Source organism: Dioscorea cayenensis, chromosome 11 (assembly GCF_009730915.1).
Source record: "Dioscorea cayenensis subsp. rotundata cultivar TDr96_F1 chromosome 11, TDr96_F1_v2_PseudoChromosome.rev07_lg8_w22 25.fasta, whole genome shotgun sequence".
NCBI classification, from domain to species: Eukaryota; Viridiplantae; Streptophyta; class Magnoliopsida; order Dioscoreales; family Dioscoreaceae; genus Dioscorea; species Dioscorea cayenensis.
The window spans coordinates 9,648,834-9,667,942 of NC_052481.1; the positions used below are offsets into that span (position 1 = coordinate 9,648,834).

Genomic DNA, 19,109 nt, shown 5'->3' on the forward strand with positions numbered 1-19,109 from the left:
GACTAACCCTCACACTATACTCCGGTGGAAAGGTATACTCTCGACGCCTCACATTGTGTGGGGTTACATGAAGATTTTGGGATTCCAAGTGATAAACCCAATTTTCTAATATAGATCTAACCCTTTGGTCCAGGCGAAAGAACCCTAGTGACAATTAAGCCCCAACACGAAGGATTACTTCAACACTTCACTCTGTTGCTCGCTCAACTAAGCCCCGAGTGGAGTTTGTCTCTTAGCACTTCACTCTCTCTGTGATGACAAAGAACAATTTGAATGTGGAGGTAGGATAAATCACATCGGAAGAGAAAAGGGACATTCTGTTGCCTCTCGACTCATCCTCTCAATCCTCTCCAACCTATCTTTGTCTAACCGTCATGATGTGTTATTCATCCACAAGAATTATCAAGATAGATTCTCAACACTAGTGTCACTGTAAGGGAAAATCAATTCAACAAGCATTCAAGGTTATAACTCAATTAAAAACATCAATTAAAGAAACATAATGAAAGATCAATAATAAAAAAATCATGTTAGGGTTTACAAGTCCAAGCACCCACTCGGGGTTTAGCTCTACATGGAGAAAGTTACAATCAATAATGAAATCGAATGTAAAAGCCCTCGCAATCCATAAGTAAATCCCTCGTAGTCGGAATCAATGGTCTTATGGAGTTGCTCGGTCTTCTCAAGGGTTCCCTTGTCAACCCTAGGGCACACCACGCTCGAATCTATGCCGATAAAAACTCCCCCAATAACTATCTTCCGAAAGAACACGATGTCGAAGATCATAGAATCATTACAAAGACCTAGCTAAGCCTCTCCAAACCCTAGCCACGAGCGCTTCCAAAGATGGGGAAAAAGATGAGAAAAGGATCGAGAAAAGGGGATCCCAAAAACATCTCGAAATCGAGGCTTAAATAGTACCGAATCGGGCATCCACATAGGTGTGTGGAATTTCCACCGCACTGCTGTGAATTTCCATAAGTTGATTTTTTCTGTAGTGTGAATAGTAATTGCTACGATTGCTTTTACTCGAAGTGTCTTTCTACTGGGAATAGTGCTCGGAAACACAAGTATTTCTATTTAACTATAGTGAAAAATAATTTAATAGTGGTGTGAATAATATCAATGCAAATAGAAATAAAGGAAAGAAGAAAGAGACGCAATAGAACAATAGGAGAGGCAATCGATAGAGAATAGGACACCGGGGACATTGCTCACCCCTAGGACTATTGTTTCAAGTGCAAGACCAATCATTATGTCTCCTAACGTATGTCTAATGAGTCATGAAAAATCCTAAGACACATAGTCCCAAACCCTAAGGTTAATAGTGACTAACCCTCACACTATACTCCGGTGGAAAGGTATACTCTCGACGCCTCACATTGTGTGGGGTTACATGAAGATTTTGGGATTCCAAGTGATAAAACCCAATTTTTCTAATATAGATCTAACCCTTTGGTCCAGCGAAAGAACCCTAGTGACAATTAAGCCCCAACACGAAGGATTACTTCAACACTTCACTCTGTTGCTCGCTCAACTAAGCCCCCGAGTGGAGTTTGTGTCTTAGCACTTCACTCTACTGTGATGACAGAAAGAACAATTTGAATGTGGAGGTAGGATAAATCACATCGGAAGAGAAAAGGGACATTCATGCCTCTCGACTCATCCTCTCAACCCTCTCCAACCTATCTTTGTCTAACCGTCATGATGTGTTATTCATCCACAAGAATTATCAAGATAGATTCTCAACACTAGTGTCACTCGTAAGGGAAAATCAATTCAACAAGCATTCAAGGTTATAACTCAATTAAAAACATCAATTAAAGAAACATAATGAAAGATCAATAATAAAAAAATCATGTTAGGGTTTACAAGTCCAAGCACCCACTCGGGGTTTAGCTCTACATGGAGAAAGTTACAATCAATAATGAAATCGAATGTAAAAGCCCTGCAATCCATAAGTAAATCCCTCGTAGTCGGAATCAATGGTCTTATGGAGTTGCTCGGTCTTCCAAGGGTTCCCTTGTCAACCCTAGGGCACACCACGCCCGAATCTATGCCGATAAAAACTCCCCCAATAACTATCTTCCCGAAAGAACACGATGTCGAAGATCATAGAATCACTACAAAGACCTAGCTAAGCCTCTCCAAACCCCTAGCCACGAGCGCTCCAAAGATGGGGAAAAAGATGAGAAAAAGGATCGGAAAAGGGGATCCCAAAACATCTGAAATCGAGGCTTAAATAGTACCAGAATCGGGCATCCACATAGGTGTGTGGAATTTCCACACGACCGTGTGAATTTCCATAAGTTGATTTTTTTGCGAGTGTGAATAGTAATTGCTACGATGCTTTTTACTCGAAGTGTCTTTCTACAAGTACATCGTTACATTACTTCTCGAAAATACTCCCCAAATCAACACTTTTTCATCGAGGCCATATGAATGGACACACATCCATGTCTTGTAGATCGTGTTGCGTCTTCAACTAAACTATATTGATGAATGATCTTGCTAGTATTACACAAGTCGAAACACATGAGTGTGACCGCCTTTTATGCCCCTCCAAATTTCATAATTGCTTGAGCACAATGGAAGTTGGCACACACCCACATGTATTTGAGCACAAATTGTGTCATCGCGTTTGTTCACTCCAAGCATCAACAAATGCATCTACAATCTATCTTTGGTTCATTTCTTCCACAATTGTCTCCATAACCCTAAATGCACGAAAAACACAAATACACATACATAAGTGATAAAAATCTCAGAAAATAAATGCTTAATGTAAGAAAAAGAATACTTCATATTATTTATACACAAGAACTTATCAAACTCCCCCACACTTAACATTTTTGCTTTGTCCTCAAGCAAAAAAATAAAACATTAAAAGCATATAAGAAGGAAAAATTGGAAGTGCTTTTACCTTAGGTTCACCAAAAAAATCATGCAAGGGAAGCATTCTACAAGTAAGGAAAAAAATTTCAACACCGAATAGGAAAAAAATCAATGCTCTAGCTAAAAACTTGAACAAAAAGACAACAACCCGATATCGTGTAAGTGTGTGTAAACTCACTTAAGTCAACCCAAAATGTATACTCCACAAAGATCTAAGTAAGAGGGACTTATTTATTTTTCAAAAAAAGAAAAGAAATGGTAGTACCTTCACACATCCTCTAAGGTAGCCCCTATCCTAAGTAGCCGTTAAGGTGGCTTTGACACTTTCGAGATGGTAGCTCTTTCTACCGGGGTGGTAGGTTTCACTTATCCCATGAGATAGCTCTTTCTCTCACTAGGGCATATATAGTATCCGACTTATGAGAGTAGCTTCATTCTTCATAGATAATAGCTCTTTCCACACGCAATGCACAAACAAACAAACATATCTATTTCTTTTTCACAAAAAAATTAAAACAAGAAACAAAACTAATTTTATCCCTTAATCCTTGAACTTGAGTTTCTACAAGTGTCAATCAGTGCAAAAAAATCCTAAAAAAATCAAGTAAAAAAACTAGAGCATGAGAAATTCAAAAATTAACAATTCTCCTAAACTTAAGAATACAACCATTGCAACTAAGGTGAACCGCAATTGGTTACATGAGCATAAACAATGAAGCATGAGTATAGAACATGTGTAATGTGAACTCCCCCTCCCCCACACTTAAGATGTACATTGCCCCTCAATGTAAGCATGCAAGCATAATAAGATATAAAACAATCAAAAACACATGTGTGGATATGGGCAATTGAAACAATACTCCCTTGAACTCCCTAATGGTACATTTGATGGAGCTATATGGGTCATGGAGCACACATTGCCATGTGAATGCCACATTGACCATGTCCATGACTATTCCTCAAATTCTAGACTCATAAGACCATCTACACGTATACAGAAGGTGGTTCAATGAAGCTCAACAAAAACAAATAACTTGAGTATATAAAGATATGAAAATGAAAACCCACCCGAAAGACTGAAAAATAAAAAGATAAACTCGGAAGGAGAATCAAAAACACTAACCTTTATTTTTATATTCAGAATCTTTATTATTTTTTTCAAAAACCTAATCCTTTTCTCCTCCTTTCAGAATGTCTCCTATTTATCATAACATTATAGATAAATAACATACAATAACAAAAACATAGGATTTGGGATTTCAACAAAAAAACTTAATCATATGTTTTCTTTTTTTGGAACGGCTAATATATATTTGAATTAAAAACACCAATAATACTACATTTTTTTACTTTTTGAATGAAAACCCCTAATTCTATGTTTTTCTTTTCGGAATGTCTCATATTTTTTTAATGAAAAATCTTAACCCTAAGTTTTTGGAATGCATCATATTTTTTTAACCAAAAACGCTAATCATATGTTTGTTTGTTGCGAATGTCACCTGCTTTTTAAATCAAAACGATGATCATATTTTTCTTTTTCTTAATGTGTCATATTTTTTTAATCAAAATCCTAATCCTATGTTTGTTTTTGAATGGCTCCTATTTTTTTGAATCAAAACTCTAATGCTACGGTTTTTTTGGGAATATCTGCTATTTTTAAATCAAAACCAAAAATCCCTATGTTTTTATTTTTTGGAATGTCTTCTACTTTTTGAATCAAAAACAATGATCATATGTTTTTCTTTTCATAATTTATACAATGTTCTATCGAAACACTAATCCTTTGTTTTCTTTTTCGAATTCCTTCTATATTTGAATCAAAAACCCAAATCCTATGTCTGAAATGACTAATATTTTTTTGAATCAAACCCGTAATCCTATCTTTTTGTTTTGGAAATGTCACCTATTTATCAGCTTTTTGAATCAAAAACCATAACCTATGTTTTTTTGTAATTCCGCAATTTTTTTAATCAAAAACAATAATCATATGTTTTTCTTAGAGTAATGTCTCTCGATCTTTAAATCAAATCATGAATCCTATGTTTTCCTTTCTTAATGTCTCGTGAATTTTTTTGAATCAAAAAACTCGATTCCTATGTTTTATTTTTCTTAATGTCTTCAATTTTTAAAACCAAAAAGACTAATGTTATGTTTTTCTTTTCAAAAATGCATCCCATTTTCGAACCAAAAATCCTAATCCTATATTTTTCTTTTTTGAATGCCTCCTATTTTTTTGAATCAAAACAAAAATCCTATGCTTTCTTTTTCGTAATGTCTACCATTTTTTTAATCAAAAACGCTAGTCATATTTTTTTCTTATTGGAATGTCTCCTATTTCTTCAATCAAAACCCTAAACCTTTGTCGAATGCCTACTATATTTCAATCAAAAACCTTAAACCTTTGTTTTTTCGAATGCCTACTATATTTCTTATACTAATGGCTCCTATTTTTTTCGGTTGAAACACTAATCCCATGTTTTATTTCCGAAATGTCTCATATTTTTTTCAATCAAAACCCTAATCTTATGTCTTCTTTTGGGAATGTCTACTATTTCCGAATCATAACAATAATTCTATATTTTTCTTTTCAAAATGGCTCTATTTTTTTCAATCAAAACCATAATCTTATGTTTTGTTTTTTTGGAATGTCTCGCTATTTTTTTGAGCCGATGTAGGGGTGTGTCGGTGCTATAATTATATGATTCAATTGTTTAAACAATCCAGATGATTTTTAAGCGGGAGGAACACCACCATGCTCATGGTGTGTCGACCCTCGAAACTACAATCCGGCGATATTCAATGGGATGAACACCCCGAGTGTCCGAGCCATGTTGAGCTCCCGAAATCTACTTTTTAAGTCAAATCTAGTGCAATATTTTGGATCTTCTCTAGAACCTTCATCCTTCTTCTTGGGGACGGTCGCCAAGCTCTTCCCCTTCACTTTTCTAGGGTCGAGTGAAGCTATGGTGCAAGATTGCGAGTGGAGCGGAGCTAAGCATGTGGAACTTTATCGGAGCACCGTCAAAGTGGTTGAGAAGCAAAGAGGGGAGTCTTTCATGGTTTTGTTACTTTTTTTGTTTTCTTTTAGTCTTTTATATATTTGTATAACTATGAGGGGCTAGCCACGCTTTTGGTGCCCCGGATCTATGAACTTGGATGCTCGCTCTATCTCTCGCAGTATCTCACCTAGTTTCATTCCAGACCCTTTACTTGCCATCTTTCCCCCTTTTAGGATTTAGTAATAACTATTTTACCAACCATCACTAATCGGTTAGACATTAGAAGATCAATTATTACTTTGAGTCCAGGTCCCCTGTGGTTCGACAACCCCTATCCCTCACATGGTACAACTCTATGACATTTGAAAATGCGACCCATGCACTTGCAGAGAACACATATCGACATTTTGAAAGAAAACATCAGATTATTGTTTTGATGAAAAAAATTCCGGACATTATAAAAAAAGAAAAAAATATAAGATTATGGTTTTTGATTAAAAAAATAACCGGCATTAAAAACCTAGGATTATGGTTTTGATTAAAAAAATAGTCGGCATTAAAAACCTAGGATTATGGTTTTGATTAAAAAAATATAAAATATTATAAAAAAACAAAAATATTAGGTTTTTTTAATTCAAAAAAATTGGAGGCATTTTTGAAAAGAAAACATAGGATTATGGTTTTTGATTAAAAAAACTAGATGGCATTAAAAACATAGGATTTTTGGTTTTTATAAAAAAATATGAAGCATTACTAAAAAAACATACAATTATTGTTTTTGATTCAAAAAAATAGTGAACATTGCAAAAAGAAAACATAAGATTAGAGTTTTGATTGAAAAAGAAGACATTACTATAAGAAAAAAATAGGATTAAGATTTTTGATTAAAAAAATAGTAGACATTCCAAAATAAAACATATGATTAGGGTTTTCATTGAAAAACTATGAGACATTTTGAAAAAAAGAAAACATAGGATTAGAGTTTTTCATTGAAAAAAATATGAGACATTCCTATAAGAAAAACATAATATTAGGGTTTGATTCAAAAAAATAGTAGACATTCCAAAAAAATGAAAAAGAAAAGATTAGGGTTTTTGATTTAAAAAAATAGGTGATATTCTGAAAAAGGAAAAAAAGGATTAGTGTTTTTGATTCAAAACTTAAAAATAGGAGACATTCCGGAAGGAAAAACTTAGAATTAGTGTTTTTGATTGAAAGATAGGCGACATTTTAAGAAGGATTAAGGTTTGGATTGAAAAAAATCGACGCATTCTAAAAAAAGAAAACATAAATTTAAGGTTTTTGATTGAAAAAAATACTAGATATTCGTAAAAAGAAAACATCGAATTAGGATTTTGATTAATAGATAGCGACATTCCCAAAAAGAAAAAGATACGATTAGGATTTTGATTAAAAAAACAAAAAAATTAAATATTCCAAAAAGAAAACATTGGATAAGTGTTCGACTCAAAACCAAAAAAACAAATGACATTCTAAAAAGAAATCATATGATTAGGGTTTTTGATTCAAAACTACAAAACATTCGAAAAATAATATTATCAAAAAAATTTTTTTATTGAAAAATCAAAAAAATTTAGGTGACATTCCGAAAAAAACATAGGATTAGGGTTTTAGTTGAAAAATAGGTGACATATCGAAATGAAAAACATAGGATTTAGGTTTACTTTTAAAAAAATAGGAGACATTCGAAAAGACAAAGAAAGTACAAGGGCTTTTTATTCAAAACTAAAAAACAGGAGATATTCAAAAAAAAACATTGATTTGGGTTTGATTCAAAAAAATATGAATCAATGTTAAAAAAATAGATTTAGGGTTTTGATTGAAAAAAATAGGAGACTATTTTTCACTTGAGCGAGAAGCACATAGAGACAAGACTCTCAAGGTCTTATCCACATTTGAGGTGGACTAGGGTTTCGAAGGATTTGATGGAGCAAGCATCATCCGCTTCCAACTCTTCGGAGAGCAGTGACGGATGAGCTACACCGAGTTCTCCCTATTAGTAGGGTTGTATGACATCGATTTTACTAGCACCCCCAGATGCCGAGTATGAAGACCTCCGATCGATTTTTCCTACCATCATCACATCTCATGGAGTGTGGCAAAGATTTGAGCTGTGGAAAGAGTTATGAGCCGAGCCTCACAAAGGCCGTCTTCTTTACTTGGACGGCACTCGGTATGTGCACGCTGTCATCTCTTGATCTTTTGCGTGGAAGGCCGATAGCACCGTAGTGGTGGGGCCATAAGAGCTCTTTTTTTCGCCTTGGTTTAGTGTCCCCCATCCACTGGGCTATGTGTCGGCAAATTTCATCGCTCGGATATGATCTTTGCCAGCCCCATATAACACACGCCTTCTCGGAGGTATAGGGATGGAAGATAGGCTCTAGGTACATGGGAGCTATCTAACGGATCGGATCCCCTTAACATGGATATACTCGAGGCCAATGGGATGGTTGCCCGCTGTGGGTCCCAATAGATCTTTACGCCTACCCCTTTTCAAGCAGCCACGTGAGATGGGTGAGGTAGAGAATAAGGAGTCGGATGCGGAGTCCGACAGGGTGAGTCATCCCTTCCATCACCCACTAAGCCATTAGGTCCCTCGCAGCAGAGCGGTTCCTCCACGCCATCGATCGGAGATGCAAGAAATGTAGACCATTGTGCTATTGTTGTAAAAGGGCTAGAGGGCCATCATGGCAACCTAGGCATGAATCGAGGACGACCTTGGCCATGCCTTGGATATACTTTTTATAGCTTGTTCCTCTTCTAGATCCAACTCCTCCGACATCGACTCTTCCTCCTTCCCCCTTCCCCCATCCATTGATATACTCGTGCCATTCGATGATGTAGTTGAGTATTAGTTTTATTTCATCTTGCACTTTTTATTCAAGACTTTGTATTCATTTATGGTAAGGGTTGGCCCTACCTAGTTTGTACTTATTTTTTTGAGACTCGTTAGTGGATTGTATTTTCTGTTTTTATTATTTTTTTATTTTGTTGAGCTTTAATGTTCTTCCTTTACACCTCACAGGACTTATATGCAATACCCACCATCCTCAATTATAAAGGGCTTGCTCACTCATTCACTTCTTGACCTTGAGTGACCCCCCAAGCTACTAGGGCACAATAACCCGACACACTAGGCCGGTTCCAAGCTTTTAATAATTTTACAAATGTGAACCAAAGAAGTAATCGTATTCCATTACCTCCGTAATATTATTTGCATTGCCTTGTATGTTTCTCTTTTGTACACATTGAGGACAATGTAAGGTTTAAGTGTGGAGGAGGGTTTATATTTCATTGTCTCTTTTTCTACATGCCAAGTATGGCTAATGATGGTGTTTTGGAAATGCAGAGGAGTCTCTTAGTATTGGGGTGGATACTTGCGAGTTTGTTCCATTTTTGAATCTATTTTTTTAGTGTGCATGCTATTCTTAGTTATTCACCCTAATTAGAGAACACAATTTCTCTATTGTAGTGACTTAGACCATGCTGGACTTCCTTTAGTTTTATTCATTGTCCTTCTTGTAAAGAAAAAGTTTTACAAATTTGAAAGAATTTGTTTGAAAAAGAAATCAAAAAAAGTTGAGAAACAAAAAATACCATCCATATTATAAGTGTGAAGCAAATCTTGATAAGTCGAATACCATGTATGCCGTAATGAGAGAAAGAGCTACCTCTATAGGTGAGTGAAAGTTGCCATAATTTTGTTAGTAAAAGATGTGGAAAGAGATACCTCTCTTGTAAATGTGAAAGCCACCTATTGAACGTTCACGGGAAAGGGCTACCTTGGGAGATTTGTGAAGCTACCACCTCGGGTATGAGAAGTTGTTTTTGTGGTTATTTGCTTTTGGAAATCCTCTAGATCGAAAGAAGTGAAGTATTAAGTTGCAACATAGACACGCACTGCTAATCTAGAATAGAATGTACACTATTTTTGGGGCTCAAAATTTTTAGCATTCTTGTGTTGTGAAAAACCAAAGTACTTGTGAAACTCCTAAATTCTTTAGCACTCAAAGTCACACACTTCTTCCACTTGATTTGTAGTGTTCTACTTTGCTTGAGGACAAGCAAAAGCTTAAGTGTGGGAGCATTTAATGGGTGAACATTCTTCATGTATTTCATATCTATTTGTACATTCATTTGGCATATATTAGAACCATAATGTGGAATTTGATGCTAAATATCGTGTGTTTTGTATTCCCAGGCTTAGTGCAGCGCTTAAAGATGAGAGAAAGCCAAAGAAAACATTTTAGACCCAAAACGATGGATTTGTATTTCTCTCGTCATCAATTAGTTAAGGACAAGGCAAACTAGGGTAGCTTACCAACGACTTTTTTGATCGTCATTATGGCGAGTAAGTCAAATTTAGAGGACCTTGTCAAGATGCTTATGCCCGTAAAGAGGATTTAGAGGCAAATCAAAAGAACCTTACGGGAAAGGTTCATGCCCGTAAAGCCCATCTAAAGGAGCTTACTGAATAGAACTTACTCCCGCAAGGATGGTCATAAAAAGCAAAACAATGAAGGTTATAGTCCATCCGTTACTTCCGTATATTGATCTGTAACACAAATAGAAGACCTTATGGATGTGGCTTACAGTTGTAAGTGTACTTGTAAGGCTCATGACCATCTTTTGCAGCTCCCTTACAACCTAGTTCAGCACACAAGTAAGCATCCCATAAGTCGCAGTGGTATAAATATAATTGTTGAGGATTTTTAGGGCCACTTTCACTTGGTCTAGTCTATTCTTAAGAGTGCCTATTGAGGTGATGTTTTTGGGAGAAAGGGGATAAATCTATGGTGTTTAAGAAACAATTTGGAGGGGATTCCAACCTATTATCAAGGGGATTGAAGATTGTAGACGTCAAGATAATCTTGGCAAACGATGCGTGGATGCTTTTTCGAGCAACTCCTCCCGTGATTCTTAATCCTAGAGATTGAGAAGAGGGGTTTTGTGGCTCTTGTGTTTTTTCTTCTTTCTTTATATCTTGATTGCTTACTCTCTTTCAATTTCTTATTTGCAATCATATCTATTTAACCTAATTGTGTGATTGAGTTCATGATTGCTAATGAGGCGAAAAGCCCCTAGTGCATCATATTTGGTGTTGCTACATGATGAGAAGAAATTCCGACCCTAGCATAGTCTTGCCGCAATTCGAGAGAATAGTGGGTATCCTCTCGGTTAAGGTATATAAGAGACCTTGTCTCCCATAATCCTTCCGATTTAATTAGTGAGAATCTTCATGCTCTTTACAATCATGTGGAGCAGATTTTAGGGAGAAATCGCATCTCTACTCTGCATTTAGATTAGCGATGATCTTTTTTTGAAGAGATTGTCTCACTCAAGAAATTGTCACTACTCCACAATATGGTTTTTGTAGATTGTTAATGTGATTTGGTGGATATCTCAGATAAGCTTTTGCACTCGATTCGCTACTCTTCACCCGAGAAATCAAGGTTTTGTATACTTGTAGGGAACTTTTTCGATCCAAATAGGATTGCATGTTTAGATAACCTTTTCCCTGCACTTTATAAACCCTAGAGTGATGCTATGCCCCAAACATCGCTTTCTTCCTTGACTTCTCTCATGTTATTTCTAGTATTCTTCTACTTTTGTTTACACACACATCACTTCACTATTCAAGCTATTTTTTTCAAATTTATGGTTACTACTAGTATTCACTTTCTTCCCTATAGACTGACACTCTACATTTTTACACACACTTTATTACGCGATAGCTATGCATACTTGCGTCCCCCATGAGAATGGCTCCTATTTTTTTGAATCAAAACCCCTAATATTATGTTTTTCTTTTGAGAATGTTTTTCTATTTTTCCAATCAAAACACTAATCCTACATTTTCTTTACGGAATCGTCTACAATTATTTAATCAAAAACCATAATCCTATATTTTATTTTTAGAAATGTCCCCTATCTTTTTGGGTTATAATCAAAACAAGTAATACTATGTTTTATTATTGAAATGTCTCCTATTTTTTTCAATCAAAACCCTAATCCTATGTTTTCTTTTTGAAATGACTCAGCTTTTTTCAATAAAAACCATAATCCTATGTTTTGTTATTGTAATATTGATGTGTTGACCGCAAGTGCACTGGTCACACACAAGTAATATAATTATACCCATGAGGGATAGGGTTGCCAAACCACGAGGATTGGACTTAAAGTATTGACTTATCACTGATTTCTCGTTAAAATCGAATTGATGTTTAGATTAACAAAGAGAAATAAAAGTATAAAAAGAAGTAAAGAAAAAGAACACTATCAATGAAGTTTTTGTTTGAAATGGTAGAGTGCTCTCCTGGAAGATTCGATGGGAGGGACACGATTGTGTCTCGACTGCGCAGTGAGGTAGACCATGATCATGTCGAGGGCACCCAAAGGCGTGTCTCCTCTTCTTGAATAAAAATTATCTTCGGCTGGGTTATTTAGTAGTAAGGACACGATCTTGTCTAAAACCATGTTGAGCTTGAGAACACCCTCCTACATGGATTTCTCATTGGAACACACACCGGGCTGAAATATTCGATGGGATGACACGAGCGTGTCTCACCCGTGTCCAGCTTGGGCACTTAGCACTTATAAAGCATTTTTCCCATTTTTTTCTTACCGATTTTCACTCCAAGTAACGCCGAGCCCCTATTCCCGCACAAACAGCAGAAATACCCTGAATAGCAATGCACATGCACAAAAAGTATGCTTTGAGAACAAGTGAAATGATTGAATTAAGGTATGAAAACATGTATATAAAAGTGCACTCATCAAATATCTCCCATTTGTCATTCAAAAACCATAATTCTATGTTTTCTAATAGTAATGTCTCCTATTTTCCAATCAAAACCCTAATCCTATATTTTCTTATCATAGTGTCTCCTATTTTTCAATCAAAACCCTAATCCTATGTTTTCTTTTAGGAATGTCTCGTATATTTGAATCAATAGCCTAATTTTATGTTTTGGAATGTCTCTTATTTTTTTCAGCTTAAAGCTATAATCATTTCATTTTTCATTTCCGAATGCCTTTTTATGTTTTTAAACAAAACACTAATCCTATGTTTTTATTCGAATGTGTCCTATTTTGTAGTTTTTGAATCAAAAACCCTAATCCTTTGTTTCATTTTTAGGAATGTCTCACTTTTTTTAAACAAAAATCCTAATCCTTTCTTTTTGTTTTGGGAACGCTCTACTATTTTTTTGAATCAAGACCCTAGTCGTAAGTTTTTTTCTTAACGAATGTCTCCTATTTTTTTGAGTAAAAAAATCTTAATCATATGTTTTTAATTTTTTTGAATGTCCCCTATTTTTTTGAATGAAACCCCTAATCCAATGATTTCTTTTTGCGATGTCTCTATTTTTTTCAATCAAAAACACTAATTCTATGTTATCTTTTTCGAATGTCTCCTTTTCATCGGTTTTCAATCAAAACCCTAATCCAATGTTTTTATTTTTCAAAATGTTTCCTATTTTTCCAATCAAAACCCCTAATACTATGTTTTTATTTTTCAGAATATTTCCTATTTTTGGATCGAACTGTAATCCTATGTTTTTCCTTTTCGAAAATGTCTCCCTATTTTTAATTTTGACTGAAAAACACTAATCCTTTGTTGTCTTTTTAGGAATGTCTAATATTTTTAATCTAAACCCTAATCCCTTGTTTTCTTATTTGATATGTCTCTTATTTTTACAACTAAAAACTTACTCCTATCTTTCGGAATGTCGCCCAATTTTGTTTTTTTCAATCAAAAACTTAATACTATTATTTCATCTCGAATGTTTTTCTAGTTCTGAATCTGAACCCCAATCATATGTTTTTCATTTTGGAATGTCCCTTATTTTTTTGTTTTGAATCAAAATGCTAATCCTATGTTTGCTTTTTTGAATGTTTAATTTTTCGGTTTTGAAACAAAACTCTAATCCTATGTTTTCTTTTTCACAATGTCCGCTAATCAAAACCGTAATTTTATGTTTCTTTTTGTAATGTCTCCTCTTTTTTTGCTTTTTTTCAATCAATACCCTAATTTTTATGTTTTCTTTCCGGAATGTCTTCTATTTTTGAATCAAAACGCTAATCCATTGTTTTCTATACAAAAAATGTCTATCATTTTTAATCAAAAGCTTTAATCCAATGTTTTCTTTTTCAGAATATTTCATATTTTTTTCAATCAAAATTCTAATCCTATGTTTTTCTTTTTCGAATGCCTCCTATTCTTTTGTTTTTGAATCAAAACCCTAATCCGATATTTTCTTTTTTTATATTGCCTCCTATTTTTTTGAATGAAAAATACTAATTCTTATCCTAAGTTTTTCTTTTCATACTCTCTAATATTTTTAATCCAAACACTAATCCTCAATTTTCTTTTTAGGAATGTCATATTTTTCAATCAAAAATAATTTTCATGTGTTTTCTTTTTGGGAATATTTTTCTTTTTGAATAAAAGCCCTAATCCTATGTTTTTCTTTATGGAATTTCTCATATTTTTTTCAAACAAAAAAACATAATCCTTTTGTTGTCTTTTTAGAAATACCTTCTATTTTTGAATTAAACACTATTCCTATGTTTTCCTTTGGAATGCCTACTATATTTGAATCAAAATCCTAAGCCTATGTTTTTATTTTTGTAATCTCTCCTATTTCTCATTCAAAAAAATTAATGATATTTTTTTCTTTCGTATGTCTCCTATTTTTGAATTAGAACACTAATCCCTATATCTCGAAATGTCTCCTATCTTTCAATAAAAACCCTAATACTATTTTTTCATGGCTTTTTATTTTATCGGTTTTTGAATAAAAGCCATAACCACCCTAATCGTTTTTTCTTTTCAAAATGTCTCATAGTCACAACCATAATCCTATCTTTTGTTTTGAATTTCTGCTAATTTTTAATAAAAACCTTAATATGATGTATTATTTTAAGAATGTCTCATATTTTTAATCAAAACATTAATCTTATGTTTTTTTCTTTTCAGAATGCATCCTATTTTTAATCAAATCCCTAATCCCTATATGTTTTTATAGAAATGTCTTTTATAATCAAAAACAATAATCGTATGTTTTTCTTTTACGTAATGTCTCATATTTTTTTAATCAAAAAGCCTAATCCTAAGTAAATTCCTATTATTTTTAATCAAAAACCCGGATCTTATGTTTTTGTTTTGGCAATGTCCGCTATTTTTTAATATTTTTAAAAAGCCTTTGTTTTATTTCTCTAATTTTTCATATTTTTTTAAATCAAAACCCTAAGCCTTTGTTTCTTTCCAGAATGGCTCCTATTTTTAATTAAAAGACTAATCCTATGTCTTCTTTTGCTAATGTCTACTATATTTTAATCAAAAGCTGTAATCCCATGTTTTTTTCTTTTTAAAATGTCCCCTATTTTTTAGTTTTTAATCAAAACCCTAATCCTATGTTTTCTACAAATAATGTCTCTTATTTTTATTCAAAATGCCAATCCTATGTTCTCTTTTCGAATTTCTACTATTTTTCAAATAAAAACCCTAATCCTATATTTTTTCTTGTAGCAATGTCTTATATTTTTAATCAAAACCCTAATCTTTTTGTATTCATTTTTGGAATGTCTAATTTTTATTCAAACCCTAATCCTATCTTTTGATTTAGGAATTTCTACTAATTTTTAATCAAAAACACTAATCCCTACGTTTTCTTTTTGTAATGCCTCCAATTATTGAATAAAAATCAACATCCTATGTTTATTTTTGGAATTGTTACTATGTTTGTATCAAAACTCTAATCCTATCTTTACTTATTGTAATGTCTCCCATTTTCTATTCAAAAACCCTAATCCTATCTTCTCTTATATTAATGTCTCTTATTTTTCAATCAAACGAATAATCCTATTTTTTCTTATGATGATGTCTCCTATTTTCAAATCGTAACCCTAATCCTATGTTTTTTCTTTTCATAATGCCTACTAGATTTTTAATCAAAACCCTAATCATATGTTGGGAATGTCTCCTAATTTGTAAACAAAAATAAATCGTATGTTTTCTTTTCTTAATGTTTCATATTTTTTTAATCAAAAGCCTAATATTAAGTTTTTGTTTTTGGAATGCCTCCCTATTTTTAATCATAACCCTGATCTTATATTTTCATTTGGGAATGTATGCTATTTTTCATTCAAAAACCTTAATCCTATGTTTTATTTGTGGAATGTCTCATCAATTTTTCAATCAAAAACTTAATCCTATGTTTTCTTTCCAGGAATGCCTACTATATTTCAATAAAAACCCCAACCCCAAGTTTTCTTTTTAGAATGTCCATTACTTTTGAATCAAATAAGTAATCCTATGTTTTCTTATAGTAATGTCTCCTATTTTTCATTCAAAAACCCTAATCCTATGTTTTTGTTTTTTGAGAATGGCTACTACATTTGATTGGAAACCCTAATCCAATGCTTACTTTTTCGAGAATGTCTCTTATTTTTGAAAGCAAAATCCGAATCCTATGTTTTCTTTTCATGATGTATCCTTTTTATCGAGTTTTTCAATCAAAAGCCGAACCCATGTATTTTCTTTTTCATAATGTCTTCTATTTTTGAATAAAAAAACCTAATCCTTCTTTTCTTTTTCATATCGATGCTATAATCAAACCCCTAATCCTATATTTTTCTTTTTAGAATGTGTCTTATTTTTATGTTTGAATCAAAACCGTAATCATTTGTTTTCCGAATGTTTTTCTTTTTCAGGAATGTCTCATATTTTTGAATGAATAAGCTAATCCGATTTTCTTTTCGAATGCCTCCTATATTTCAATAAAAACTTGTAATCCTATGTGTCTTTTTCAGAAATGTCTATTATTTTTATATCAAACGAAGTAATCCCTATGTTTTTAATTGAAATGCCACCTATTTTTCAATCAAAAACCCAAATGCCATCTTAATGCCTACTTTATTTGAATCAAAACCCTAATCCTTTGTCAGAATGTCTACTATTTTTAATCAAAAAGGCGTTACTTGATACCTCTAATCATTGGCTTTACCCGATAGAACTCGCGCGCGGGCTCCGGCTATCCGAGGGAAACTTCGGAGGGAACCAGCTACTAGATGGTTCGATTAGTCTTCGCCCCTATACCCAAGTCAGACGAGCGATTTGCACGTCGGTATCGCTGCGGGCCTCCACCGAGTTTCCTCGGCTTCGCCCCGCTCGAGGCATAGTTCACCATCTTTCGGGTCCCGGCAGGGCATGCTCCAACTCGAACCCTTCACGAGAAGATCGGGGGTCGGTCGGCGGTGCACCCCTCGAGGGGATCCCGCCCTTCAGCTTCCTTGCGCCTTCCGGGTTTCCGCGCCCGTCGGCTCGCACGCATGTCAGACTCCTTGGTCCGTGTTTCAAGAGCGGGTCGGATGGGGAGCCCACGGGCGGTGCCTGGGCGCGCCCGTGCCGCAGGGTGGAGCACGCCGAGGGGCTGGCGCGCGCTCCGTCCACGGCCGCGCCGGCGGCGTCTCCTCGGGCGGGGTCATCCGCCCGGGCTTCGGCCGCCGGCGCGGCCCGCATCGGTCCGCGGCCCGAGCCGAGCGGCGGACCGGCTCGTCGCCGTTCCGCATCCGGCCGGGCCGCATCGCCGGCCCCCATCCGCTTCCCTCCCGGCAATTTCAAGCACTCTTTGACTCTCTTTTCAAAGTCCTTTTCATCTTTCCCTCGCGGTACTTGTTCGCTATCGGTCTCTCGCCCGTATTCAGCCTTGGACGGAATTTACCGCCCGATTGGGGCTGCATTCCCCAAACAACCCGACTCGCCGAGCAGCGCCTCGTGGTGCTGGCGGGGGTCCGGGCAGCGACAGGAGCTCTCACCCTCTCCGGCACCCCTTTCCAGGGGGACTTGGGCCCGGTCCGTCGCTGAGGGCAGCTTCTGCAGACTACAATTCGGGCGGCGTCACCGCCCGATTCTCAAGCTGGGCTCTTCCCGGTTCGCTCGCCGTTACTAGGGGAATCCTCGTAAGTTTCTTTTCCTCCGCTTATTGATATGCTTAAACTCAGCGGGTGGCCCCGCTGACACGGGGGTCGTGGCGCGAGGGCCTGCGGAAGGGGAGGGTGATCCCCCACCCCCTCCGCGGCGGCCCTTGTCATCCGTTGGCGGCGCAGGGTGCCCTCCACCCCGCGCGGAGGCGCGGCGACCTCGGGATCTCGGCGCGAGGCGGTCCAACGCTTCGTCGCGCCCCGCCCCGCTCCGGGGAGGCGACCGCCCGGTCTTCGACCCGCCCGCGCGGCGAGGGCCCGATCTCCGCGTCCGGCCGCGCGCGCGCGCCGGGCGACTCGATCAGCGTGGCGCCCGAGGCGGGCGTGCCCTCGGCCGGGTGGCCTCGGGCGCAACTTGCGTTCAAAGACTTCGATGGTTCACGGGATTACTGCAATTCACACCAAGTATCGCATTTCGCTTCGTTCTTCATCGATCGCGAGCCGAGATATCCGTTGCGAAAGTCGTGTGACTCGATGTCGTTTCTTTCCTCCGCGCCCGGCGCGCAGCGCCCGGGAGCGCCGCCGCCAGCGCGTCGGGTCGAGGGCGTCCTTGGCGCTTCCAGCGCCCGGTTGTGGGAGTCGTGTCCTCCGCGCCCGCCCGCCCGCGCCGCCCGGCGGCGCCGGCGGCGAGGGAGCGCAGGGAGTCAGCGCGGCTGCGCCCGGCAGGGCGGGCGGGGAGTGACGCGGCGCTCGCGCTGCGCCCCACGCTCCCCGCCCGGCCGCGCCCCGCTTCCGCGTGTTCTCGGGTCTTCAGCGTGTTTTGCGGCGGGTCTCGACAATGATCCTTCCGCAGGTTCACCTACGGAAACCTTGTTACGACTTCTCCTTCCTCTAAATGATAAGGTTCGGGTGGACTTCTCGCGGCGTCGCGGGCGGCGAGACCGCCCCGTCGCCCGCGATCCGAGACACTTCACCGGACCATTCAATCGGTAGGGAGCGGCGGGCGGTGTGTACAAAGGGCGAGGGGGCGTAGTCAGCGAGCTGATGACTCGCGCTTACTAGAATTCCTCGTTGAAGACCAACAATTGCAATGATCTATCCCCATCACGATGAAATTTTACAAGATTACCCGGGCACTGTCGGCCGAGGCTATGAGACTCGTTGAATACATCGATTGTAGCGGCGTGCGGCCCGGAACATCTAAGGGCATCACGGACCTGTTATTGCCTCAAACTTCCAGTGGCCTAAGCGGCCACGGTCCCTCTAAGA

The 19,109-nt window shown here is 37.3% G+C and overlaps 1 non-coding gene and 1 pseudogene across 1 annotated transcript; one reads left to right on the forward strand and one right to left on the reverse strand.

The window, feature by feature from the left end:
• Positions 1-17,249: 17,249 nt before the first annotated feature.
• On the forward strand, positions 17,250-17,915 carry LOC120271594 (annotated as a pseudogene).
• A 292-nt stretch (positions 17,916-18,207) lies between these two features.
• LOC120272920 lies at positions 18,208-18,364 on the reverse strand. The gene has a single exon (XR_005540452.1). It is a non-coding gene; the product is annotated as a 5.8S ribosomal RNA (ribosomal RNA).
• Positions 18,365-19,109: the final 745 nt, after the last annotated feature.